Here is a 13443-nt window from a genome sequence, read left to right as displayed (position 1 = left end):
TGATAGTCATGTAGATGAGCTCAATGAGTTGATATCTGAAGAGAGACCTACCGTCCACTGTCTTTACATTTTAATTTTCTAAGAGAGCTGATGGGTCAGGAGGTGAGGCTTTTATGGATGTTGATCTTGTATTAACAGTTGCCACGGTGATACATCCTAGTGACACTGAAAACGGGACAGAACCTGAAGGTACCCCACTGAGACTCTGAACCTGAGGTCTTCGTGACTGTCGTTGAAGACGTGGTGACGTCCCATCAGTGGACTCTCAGGTATCCACAAAGTGTCTCTAACAGGCAGATGTCCCAGCAGAGACATCAGACTCAAGCATAACCAAATGTGGACATCAGGTTCTAGAGTTTGTTTTAGACACGGAGTCATAGACGGGAGACTGGATATACATGACAAAGACTGCAGTCGACTTCCAGATGTCCTGCAGAGACAGGTGGTACTGTCTGCGATCAAATAATAACTTGTCCCACTGTCCACTCAGAGACCACAATGGACCAAAAATTACCTTGATAGGAAGACAGAAATTCCTCCTCAGAGAGAGAAAGTGACTGTCAAATGTCCATATTTAGGGACAATAACACATGTAAAGACCTGTCAAACATGACCAACTTATTTAAATGGGTGCCACTGAAACAGTGACGGACAGGTTTCCTCATAAAGAGAGTGAGAGATTTCCAAACATCCACAGAGAACAAAAGTCAAACGATCTTTATGGAAAGTGACGTTTATTAGACGTTGTCCTGAGGTCCGTTCAGAGAACACGGGAAACTGTCCTCACAGAGATGATGAAGATTCTTGAGAATTCTTGTAGTAACAGATTCCCAGATGTCCATGACTCTCAGGTGTCCACACAGAGACACTGATGGACTCTGATGACTCCACATCATCCTGATCACAAACATGTTGCACACACACGTCGACACACAGCTTCCATAAACCCGGCAGCTTCCTGTCCTTCACACTCCTCCTCCTCCTGCACAAACACAACACAAAGCCTCCCTCTCAGAGCCCCCCTCACTTGTTTGGCCTCCCCCAGGACCTGCAGGCGTTGTCGGAGCCCAGCACCGTCCCCCGGCGCTGCGGTTCACCAGGTGTTGTCTGCAACAGGCAATTAGTAGAATAGGTGTAGCTGTCAATCAGCCGGCTGGAAGATTAGCTGCTTGGCCGTAATTAGCGGGTTAGAGGCTTCTTGGCCCAGAGGATAAAGGCTTTGCCAATAATGGGCCCTGGGGTATTAATTACTGAAGGTCGAAGCTGCCGAAAAGGCCGGGATCTTAGCAGCAGCGCACGTAAGATGATTGTTTAAATTTCAAAAATAATACTGGTCTGACAGTTGTTGGGGTCCCACGGGGAAGCGGGTACAAGGTAGCCGAGGTAATTAGTTTGAAGAGGGAAAGGGCATGGTTACAGGCGTGTTTGTGAAGAGCGATGGAGGGATGGAGGAGAGGGGAAAATATAAATGTGAGGATGGAGAGGGTGAGGGGGGGGATTCAGAGAAATCTGAAAAAATAAAAAGTGGAAGGTAAAGAAGATATTCTAAGGGAGGGTGGAGAGAAATGTGCAGACAGGGAGCAGGAGGAGGAGAAAATCTGAGTGATGGGAGGATTTAAAGAGGAAAGAAGGTGGAAAATATAAACGTAAGAGCGAGCAGGAGACGAGGAAAAAATGGGAGGAGAAGAAAGGACGGATGGGGTAATGAAGAGAGATCAGAGAGGGAGAATAAAAGAGGAGGGGGAAACAAAAGAGAGGAAAACACCACAGTGAGGAGAGGAAGAATGAGATTCTGCTCTATGATGCAAATGGTGCTCTGACAGGGATGAACACTAGTCACTCAAGTCTCATATCTGGATCTCAGAGCTGCATTAATCACAAACAGAAACTTTCATTGATCTAAAATCTGGACTCAACTACATTCATGGTTAAAAAAGAGAAAAAAAAGTCAGTATTCTTGTTTATTTCTGATATTATAAATGTAACGTACAGATTTTTAAACATCATCTGTTCCTTATCAGGTGTTAAAATCCAGAACCTCCAACCTCATCATGAAAGATCTCACTGTGTCACTATATACTGAACTGAAAATAAACGTGAGAATCAGTGAAAACTGAGTCCATTTTATTGTTTCACGGCAGGGTTAGTGCAGGGGTGGGACCAGAGGGTGTACTGGGTGGTACTGGCCACCTCTGAAATCTGACTGGACACCCCAGGTATCACCTCAGGTAATAGACCGGTCACTTCATTTCTAAAAGAAATTTTGTTCCTGTGCAAGTACATTACTAATGTTATGTAAAGGTGGATTTATGCTCGTGCGGTGTCTGCGTGAGGTCGGTTATGGCGTAGCTGACGCTGGAGAGTTTGCTCTCGCACTTGAGCGTAGGGGGTGCGTGATCCAGATATCCGGCAACACGTGATCCCAAACTGACCAATCACAAGGGAGTCCCCCCACTTAACCATCTGTGTAGCAAGGGTGCACGTCAGGTCTAGAAGAGGTGCGCGTCTGTGGAGCTACGCCGAGTCCATGGCGGCTATGCAGTTGCTGCGCGAGCAAAAATCCACCATAAGGCTGTTAACCCGATGTTAGCATGACGCTACATAGCAGTGCTAATCAAGTTATATGCTAGCACTTGACTAGTTTTAAGATAATGTGGGGTAAACATGTCATATTTAGTTTTCAGTGAGTGTATTAAGGGACTACACATCAACTCAGTTAATCAATATTTTTACATTGGAGCTGAAAATCAACAATAAAGATGCTCAAAGAGTACCTCAGTATCCACATTACTTAGCACTAACTAAGCTAGTGCTACATGATCCAGCTTAAATAATAATGTACTAGAAGCACTCAGAGTGCAGACCTCCGCCAAGCTATTGCAAATTTCTTTGCCAATGTCTGTGAGCATTAAATTTGAGTTAAAAGTTCTAATGGTAAAATTATCCCTATCTCAGTTGTAGTAAGAAATCCTTAAAAAATATTCTTAAACCTTGTGGTGATCTGGAGAAACCTCAAAATTTAATCACTTGTTCCATTTCTGAGATTTCCTGAAAATTTAATAAAAAATTTTCCCATAACTTTTTGAGTTATGTTGCTAACAGACAGACAAACAAACGCTGCCGAACGCGTGACCTGCACCTTGGTGGAGGTAATAACTAATAATGAATTTGATTTATTTATCACTATTCTAAGGACACAAAGCACTTTACAGTGAATGCATTATTTCTTCATACTTGGTGGTGGTAAGCTACATGTTTAGCCATATCTGCCTGGGTTGGACTGAAAGAAACATAGCAGCCAATCCATGATGACAGCCTCTGACCACCACCCAACATTCATATGCCAGCAAAGGCATATGAATGCCTGACAAAGGCGTGTCTTGCCCAAAGACACTATGACAGATTTACTGGGGTAGCAGGATTCAAACCGGCAACCTTTGAGTCACTGGACACCCTGCTCTACAGCCTGAGCCACTGCCATCCCAATCAGTTCAAACAGGAGGCTAGCAAGGCTACTACAGCATGAAAATGCAGAGAAATATATCCTGTAACCAGTCTGATTTTGTAGAGGAAGACATTAAAGGTATAAATGTACAGATGATTTATTTTTCATGTCTCTCCAATGTGACCACAGTTATCACAGCAGTGGATTTAAGTGTGTGTTATAGAGAGGAACACAATAATTGCCTTGCCTTTCTTAGTATATGACCCCCCTGATAAAGTCTTGCCACAACCCCCCCCCCCCCCAGCTCCGCCACTGTTCAGTTCTGTAGAGAGAAAGATTAGTAAAACACTACGTGTGAACCAGAAGCTGGTTTACTGACTGATTGTGGAAAAGGAGTGGGACTAAATAACCTTGAGCTTCTTCTCGCATCTCGATATGTTATCCGCTATGACTACATATGACTACACTAATAATGTTTTATTAAAGCATTTTCAAATAAATCATTCAACTCATTCAGGATTTCTCTGTTGTTTTGTTTGAGCCTAAAATTCCTGAGTTTTCAGCAGTTTTAGTAGTTTGTTCAGTTTTTCTCCTGAAGAAAAGCACCTGAAATTTAAATAATATTCTAATAATCCAACAGTCAGAACGTCATTATTCTTGATTTGACCAAACATGGAGATGAAGTGTGTGTGATTAAATGAGAGTGAAAACAGAAAATATGTTGGTGGACGGAGAAGAATCTGCTGGATACACACGTGCACACACATGCACACACACACACACACACACATGCACACAGTAAACACTGTAAATCTCTCCTCATGTAAAATTCTACACCTGTGGCCCCTGCCGGCTCCAGATCCGAGGGCCACAATAAACATGTCAGCCAGGGCCGTGTCCCCTCACGGCCCCCATATATACGCATAAACCTGTGCAGCAGTGCATGCTGCAAGCAAAGTTCAAATCTGTTGTGTTTATTATGTTTTTTTGGCTTGTTGCTTTCCCTCCACCCCCGGATCATCACACTGACTTGGAAACTATCCCAGAAGGTGGCACGTTGCAGTTTTCCCACAAACTCTGCACATCTAGAACCAATCAGAGCAGAAAAAGAAAGAACTCAGAACCTTGTAGAACTGATTCACACACAGAGGACAAAATAAATCAGTTCAGTGTGAAAAAAAAACATATTCACCGTCCACCAGGGGCTGCCCAGGGTCGCATAGGCCTTAAATCAAAGTCCTGCCACCCCAGCTGGCAGCATCGAATTATAGGAATAATACTTATGGTAAATTTGAGATTTACGAGTGTGAATCTCTGATGGCCGACTGTATTGAATGCAGCACTGAGGAATGCGACAGTAGCCCAATAGGGATTTGTTTTGAAACTGAGGACGGAAGCGAGGAAGGAGCTGCACGGACAGAAGACAACAGCACGTATAATTTCTTAACAAGTATGGGTAGATAAAACATAAAACATAATTGTATGATACTAGCAGATGTTAAGCTGTTGCTAGTTTTTGTGCTCTTTTAAGCTAGCTTAATGTAGCTCTTTGTTTTGAACTTTTAAATGTAAACAGAAATGAAAAACCCTTACATTTTTTAAATATTTGACTTTTCTTAGAAGTTCTTATTATACGTGTTCACTTAACCTGATATTAGTAAAGCAAAAAGCATGAATATGATAAGCATGTGTTATGCTAGCAGCCGTTCAGCACTTGCTAATTGTTCGAGTTCCAACATTCTTTCCCTGAACTCTAAAGCCCACATTTGAAGGAAAACACTTAGGTTAAAGGAGGATTGTTATCCATGTAGTGCCATTTCATGTAAGTTAATGGATTAAAGTTCTTTGGTTTTTCTGACATTACAACATTAACAAGTATGTGTAGATAATACATAAAACAAGATTCTATCATACTAGCATTAAGCTGTTGCTAGCTTTTGTGCTCTTTTAAGCTAGCTTAATGTAGCTCTTTGTTTTGAACTTTTAAATGTAAACAGAAATAAAAAAAACCCTTACATTTTAAAAATATTTGGCTTTTCTTAGAAGTTCTTATTAAACGTGTTCACTTAACCTGATATTAGTAAAGCAAAAAGCATGGATATGATAAGCATGTGTTATGCTAGCAGCCGTTCAGCACTTGCTAATTGTTCGTGTTCCAACATTCTTTCCCTGAACTCTAAAGCCCACATTTGAAGGAAAACACTTAGGTTAAAGGAGGATTGTTATCCATGTAGTGCCATTTCATATAAGTTAATGGATTAAAGTTGTTTGGTTTTTTTGACATTACAACATTAACAAGTATGGGTAGATAATACATAAAACAAGATTGTATCATACTAGCAGATGTTAAGCTGTTGCTAGCTTTTGTGCTCTTTTAAGCTAGCTTAATGTAGCTCTTTGTTTTGAACTTTTAAATGTAAACAGAAATCAAAAAACCCTTACATTTTAAAAATATTTGGCTTTTCTTAGAAGTTCTTAATAAACGTGTTCACTTAACCTGATATTAGTAAAGCAAAAAGCATGAATATGATAAGCATGTGTTATGCTAGCAGCCGTTCAGCACTTGCTAATTGTTCATGTTCCAACATTCTTTCCCTGAACTCTAAAGCCCACATTTGAAGGAAAACACTTAGGTTAAAGGAGGATTGTTATCCATGTAGTGCCATTTCATGTAAGTTAATGGATTACAATTGTTTGGTTTTTCTGACATTACAACATTAACAAGTGTGGGTAGATAATATATAACACAAGCATATAACATGCTAGCAGATGTTAAGCTGTCCCTAGCTTTTGTGCTCTTTTAAGCTAGCTTAATGTAGCTCTTTGTTTCGAACTTTTAAATGTAAACAGAAATCAAAAAACCCTTACATTTTAAAAATATTTGGCTTTTCTAAGAAGTTCATGTTGAAAGTGTTCACTTAACCTGATATTAGTAAAGCTAAAAGCATGGATATGATAAGCATGTGTTATGCTAGCAGCTTATCAGCACTTGCTAATTGTTCGTGTTCCAACATTCTTTCTTTCCCTGAATTCTAAAGCCCACATTTGAAGGAAAACACTTAGGTTAAAGGAGGATTGTCATCCATGTAGTGCCATTTCATGTAAGTTAATGGATTACAATCGTTTGGTTATTCTGACATTACTACATGAACACGTGTGGGTAGATAATATATAACACAAGCATATAACATGCTAGCAGATGTTAAGCTGTTGCTAGCTTTTGTGCTCTTTTAAGCTAGCTTAATGTAGCTCTTTGTTTTGAACTTTTAAATGTAAACAGAAATAAAAAAAACCCTTACATTTTAAAAATATTTGGCTTTTCTTAGAAGTTCTTATTAAACGTGTTCACTTAACCTGATATTAGTAAAGCAAAAAGCATGGATATGATAAGCATGTGTTATGCTAGCAGCCGTTCAGCACTTGCTAATTGTTCGTGTTCCAACATTCTTTCCCTGAACTCTAAAGCCCACATTTGAAGGAAAACACTTAGGTTAAAGGAGGATTGTTATCCATGTAGTGCCATTTCATATAAGTTAATGGATTAAAGTTGTTTGGTTTTTTTGACATTACAACATTAACAAGTATGGGTAGATAATACATAAAACAAGATTGTATCATACTAGCAGATGTTAAGCTGTTGCTAGCTTTTGTGCTCTTTTAAGCTAGCTTAATGTAGCTCTTTGTTTTGAACTTTTAAATGTAAACAGAAATCAAAAAACCCTTACATTTTAAAAATATTTGGCTTTTCTTAGAAGTTCTTATTAAACGTGTTCACTTAACCTGATATTAGTAAAGCAAAAAGCATGAATATGATAAGCATGTGTTATGCTAGCAGCCGTTCAGCACTTGCTAATTGTTCATGTTCCAACATTCTTTCCCTGAACTCTAAAGCCCACATTTGAAGGAAAACACTTAGGTTAAAGGAGGATTGTTATCCATGTAGTGCCATTTCATGTAAGTTAATGGATTACAATTGTTTGGTTTTTCTGACATTACAACATTAACAAGTGTGGGTAGATAATATATAACACAAGCATATAACATGCTAGCAGATGTTAAGCTGTCCCTAGCTTTTGTGCTCTTTTAAGCTAGCTTAATGTAGCTCTTTGTTTCGAACTTTTAAATGTAAACAGAAATCAAAAAACCCTTACATTTTAAAAATATTTGGCTTTTCTAAGAAGTTCATGTTGAAAGTGTTCACTTAACCTGATATTAGTAAAGCTAAAAGCATGGATATGATAAGCATGTGTTATGCTAGCAGCTTATCAGCACTTGCTAATTGTTCGTGTTCCAACATTCTTTCTTTCCCTGAATTCTAAAGCCCACATTTGAAGGAAAACACTTAGGTTAAAGGAGGATTGTCATCCATGTAGTGCCATTTCATGTAAGTTAATGGATTACAATCGTTTGGTTATTCTGACATTACTACATGAACACGTGTGGGTAGATAATATATAACACAAGCATATAACATGCTAGCAGATGTTAAGCTGTTGCTAGCTTTTGTGCTCTTTTAAGCTAGCTTAATGTAGCTCTTTGTTTTGAACTTTTAAATGTAAACAGAAATCAAAAAGCCCTTACATTTTTAAAAATATTTGGCTTTTCTTAGAAGTTCTTATTAAACGTGTTCACTTAACCTGATATTAGTAAAGCAAAAAGCATGAATATGAGAAGCATGTGTTATGCTAGCAGCTTATCAGCACTTGCTAATTGTTCGTGTTCCAACATTCTTTCCCTGAACTCTAAAGCCCACATTTGAAGGAAAACACTTAGGTTAAAGGAGGATTGTTATCCATGTAGTGCCATTTCATGTAAGTTAATGGATTACAATTATTTGGTTATTCTGACATTACAACATTAACAAGTATGTGTAGATAATACATAAAACAAGATTGTATCATACTGGCAGATGTTAAGCTGTTGCTAGCTTTTGTGCTCTTTTAAGCTAGCTTAATGTAGCTCTTTGTTTTGAACTTTTAAATGTAAACAGAAATCAAAAAACCCTTACATTTTAAAAATATTTGGCTTTTCTTAGAAGTTCTTATTAAACGTGTTCACTTAACCTGATATTAGTAAAGCAAAAAGCATGAATATGATAAACATGTGTTATGCTAGCAGCTTATCAGCACTTGCTAATTGTTCGTGTTCCAACATTCTTTCTTTCCCTGAATTCTAAAGCCCACATTTGAAGGAAAACACTTAGGTTAAAGGAGGATTGTTATCCATGTAGTGCCATTTCATGTAAGTTAATGGATTAAAGTTGTTTGGTTTTTTTGACATTACAACATTAACAAGTGTGGGTAGATAATACATAAAACAAGATTGTATCATACTAGCAGATGTTAAGCTGTTGCTAGCTTTTGTGCTCTTTTAAGCTAGCTTAATGTAGCTCTTTGTTTTGAACTTTTAAATGTAAACAGAAATCAAAAAGCCCTTACATTTTTAAAAATATTTGGCTTTTCTTAGAAGTTCTTATTAAACGTGTTCACTTAACCTGATATTAGTAAAGCAAAAAGCATGAATATGAGAAGCATGTGTTATGCTAGCAGCTTATCAGCACTTGCTAATTGTTCGTGTTCCAACATTCTTTCCCTGAACTCTAAAGCCCACATTTGAAGGAAAACACTTAGGTTAAAGGAGGATTGTTATCCATGTAGTGCCATTTCATGTAAGTTAATGGATTACAATTATTTGGTTATTCTGACATTACAACATTAACAAGTATGTGTAGATAATACATAAAACAAGATTGTATCATACTGGCAGATGTTAAGCTGTTGCTAGCTTTTGTGCTCTTTTAAGCTAGCTTAATGTAGCTCTTTGTTTTGAACTTTTAAATGTAAACAGAAATCAAAAAACCCTTACATTTTAAAAATATTTGGCTTTTCTTAGAAGTTCTTATTAAACGTGTTCACTTAACCTGATATTAGTAAAGCAAAAAGCATGAATATGATAAACATGTGTTATGCTAGCAGCTTATCAGCACTTGCTAATTGTTCGTGTTCCAACATTCTTTCTTTCCCTGAATTCTAAAGCCCACATTTGAAGAAAAAACACTTAGGTTAAAGGAGGATTGTTATCCATGTAGTGCCATTTCATGTAAGTTAATGGATTAAAGTTGTTTGGTTTTTTTGACATTACAACATTAACAAGTGTGGGTAGATAATACATAAAACAAGATTGTATCATACTAGCAGATGTTAAGCTGTTGCTAGCTTTTGTGCTCTTTTAAGCTAGCTTAATGTAGCTCTTTGTTTTGAACTTTTAAATGTAAACAGAAATGAAAAACCCTTACATTTTTTAAATATTTGGCTTTTCTTAGAAGTTCTTATTAAACGTGTTCACTTAACCTGATATTAGTAAAGCAAAAAGCATGAATATGATAAGCATGTGTTATGCTAGCAGCCGTTCAGCACTTGCTAATTGTTCATGTTCCAACATTCTTTCCCTGAATTCTAAAGTCCACATTTGAAGGAAAACACTTAGGTTAAAGGTGGATTGTTATCCATGTAGTGCCATTTCATCTAAGTTAATGGATTAAAGTTGTTTGGTTTTTCTGACATTACAACATTAATATAAAATTGACAGCTTGGTTCTAATAGCTGCTAATTGTTATGATGCAGCTTTGTTGAGTGAACAAAGAAGAAGTTAGTTTCGCTCCCTGTATGTTGCAGTAGGTCTGAAGTTAGATTTCTCTGAGGTAGAACAGCTAATCTGATTAAATGATTATCAATAAAAACTGTAAAGTTGCTTCAAAACTTGAATATAGAGCAAAGGCAGTAGCTCTACTTTCTTCTAACTAGAGTAGAAAATCAGACTAAAACAACTGAACTGAGGAGAGAAAGTAGAGCAACAGTAATGTGACAGTGAGACAATGCAAGGCAAGATGATGAGGACCAGAGGAGGAGGGGGTAGTAGGAGGCCACAGTAGAGAAGAGATAGAGGAGGTAGAGGATCTGCAAGATGAGGAAGGAGAAAGTGAGAGACAAGACTACATGCAGGGCTCAGACAGGGAAAAGGAGACAATCTGATCCACCACCAAACATCTCCAGCTGGTCCACGTGGATTAGGACCTACACACTACATTACATCTGAATAAGAAGAACATATGACAACAACAGACACTGGAACATTATTTAAATATTTCTATTCATCTTACTTATTATGTTTCATTTAATATTTATTTTTGGGACATTTTTGAGTGAGTGGAGAGTTTTAGTATTTTGTGTGCCATGTATTTTAGACCTGTTGCTCAGGTTAAATTCCAAACAAACACATGAAATTTAAACAGCTTAAATCTGTCCTCCTCTCCATCTTCTAGCATATCCAAGTGAGAGTTTCTTTAAGACCTTCACAGAAGAAACCAGGAGAAGCTACTGGAGCAACTGGTACAAATCCAGTCCACGGTTGGAGAACTGGCTGGCTGCACACTACTCACATGAAGTTAGAGATGTTCTGCTTTTTGTATCTATAACCTTTACAGGCAACTTAATTAGATTTTGTCTAAGCTTCTAAATGAACTGTTCAGTGTTGAAGTATTTGTTGCAGAACATGTTCTGGTTCAATGACAACTTGAATCTAAACTGTCCTCTTCATCATCTGCTTCACATATAGATATAATCACACCAAGAACTCACCGAACACACTACTTATTTATGTTGTGGTTTACCCACCACTGTTATTAGATTTAAAACTTATCACATGATTTGACCTGAATGTAGAAGAAACTGCTCCACTTATGTTGTCTTTCTATCATCTCCAACCAGTCTGTCGATTATCCTCTGACCTCTGACATCAATCAGACATTCTGGTCCAGACAACTGCTGCTCGCTGGATATTTTCTCTTCTTCAGACTGTTCTGTCTGAACTTCAGCAAGTCGTCTTCACCGTGTCTACATGCGCTGAGTTGCTGACGTATGATTGGCTGATGAAAAGCAGGTTTCAACAACCTGGTGATAAACAGATGATATTCTGATTGATAACCCTATGCCAACCCAATATTAACCAAATGATGACTTGATGATTACCCTGTAATAATCTGATAACCTGATAATAACTAGATGATAAACTGATGATAAACCAGTATTAACCCTGTGATTACTCACTGATAACCTCAAGATAACCAGACAATAACCAGATGATAGCTCGATATTAACCACATCATAACTGTTCTTGTGTTCTAAGTGAGCTTTTTGGATCTGAACCGGGTCTGCCGGTTCAGCAGAACCGTTGTGGGCCTGATGGCCCTACTTTTAATCAGAACTGAAAAAATGAATAAAATTAGTCTCTCTGGTCCTGATGCTGGTATAAAACCTCACAGCTGCATGAAGGATGAGGCAGGACATGCTGCGTCCATTTCATTCAGAACCAACGTTCCAACTTTCTCACAAGTCTGGAGGATGGTTCAGGATTATTTCAGAACCATCCAGACCAACCAACCAGATTACATCTCTTTGTTTTTTTTAGTGAGACAAATCACGTCCATCAGTCCAGCTCTTCAGAGGGATGTTTGGTCCATTTTGGTCCAGTGTGTCTCAGCTGAGGGACATTATAACTTAGTACTTCCCAGGTTTCTCCAAGCATCAGTTCCTTTCTTCTGGTCCTTCTCCCTCCTCCAGTCTGGATGCTGATGAGCTGTTTTATTCACATCCACAAATTTATGGTTGTTGTCTGCTGATGTCAGAGTCGCATCGGTCTGAGATCAAACCAGACCATCACACGGACCGCTTCATGTAAAATGGATCAGCTTCAGGAAGCTTCCTCGTTAACCTCTGACCTCTGCGCTTGCAGAAATTACTCCACAAAAAAGGCCAGAAGAAGGAAAAGTGAATTAATTTACATTTTCATGGAAATTAAATGCAGCAGTGGTTTAATAATTTGTGATGAGAAGTTCACGACCTGCACTCACAAAGACTTCATGAATCCAGCTCAGGTCCGAGCACCGGTGGTCTGATCATCTGCAGCGACGGATTGAAAAGTCCTTTTTAATCATGTAAGTGTGTCTTTCAAGAGCTGAGAGGGAAAGAAAGTCTAAAGTTCTACAATGATTAGTTTTTTGGTCTCTGGTTTCTGATCAGTGTTTGGTCTCTGTATTCTGATCAGTTTTTTTGTCTCTGGTTTCAGGTCAGTTTTTCGGTCTCTGGTTGGCTTCTGATCAGTTTTTGGTCTCTGGTTTCTGATCAGTGTTTGGTCTCTGTATTCTGATCAGTTTTTTTGTCTCTGGTTTCAGGTCAGTTTTTCGGTCTCTGGTTGGCTTCTGATCAGTTTTTGGTCTCTGATTTCTGATCAGTTTTTGGTCTCTGGTTTCTGATCAGTTTTTGGTCTCTGGTTTCTGATCAGTTTTTGGTCTCTGGTTTCAGGTCAGTTTTTCGGTCTCTGGTTGGCTTCTGATCAGTTCTTGGTCTCTGGTTTCTGATCAGTTTTTGGTCTCTGGTTTCAGGTCAGTTTTTCGGTCTCTGGTTTCAGGTCAGTTTTTTGGTCTCTGGTTTCAGGTCAGTTTTTGGTCTCTGGTTTCAGGTCAGTTTTTCGGTCTCTGGTTTCAGGTCAGTTTTTCGGTCTCTGGTTGGTTTCTGATCAGTTTTTGGTCTCTGGTTTCTGATCAGTTTTTGGTCTCTGGTTTCAGGTCAGTTTTTGGTCTCTGGTTTCAGGTCAGTTTTTTGGTCTCTGGTTTCAGGTCAGTTTTTGGTCTCTGGTTTCAGGTCAGTTTTTCGGTCTCTGGTTTCAGGTCAGTTTTTGGTCTCTGGTTTCTGATCAGTTTTTGGTCTCTGGTTTCAGGTCAGTTTTTTGGTCTCTGGTTTCAGGTCAGTTTTTGGTCTCTGGTTTCAGGTCAGTTTTTCGGTCTCTGGTTTCAGGTCAGTTTTTCGGTCTCTGGTTGGTTTCTGATCAGTTTTTGGTCTCTGGTTTCTGATCAGTTTTTGGTCTCTGGTTTCAGGTCAGTTTTTCGGTCTCTGGTTTCAGGTCAGTTTTTTGGTCTCTGGTTTCAGGTCAGTTTTTGGTCT

The sequence above is a fragment of the Melanotaenia boesemani genome, chromosome 7 (assembly GCF_017639745.1).
Source record: "Melanotaenia boesemani isolate fMelBoe1 chromosome 7, fMelBoe1.pri, whole genome shotgun sequence".
Classification (NCBI taxonomy): Eukaryota; Metazoa; Chordata; class Actinopteri; order Atheriniformes; family Melanotaeniidae; genus Melanotaenia; species Melanotaenia boesemani.
The sequence above is the reverse complement of the archived record's forward strand: the minus strand, read 5'-3'. Positions refer to the sequence as shown.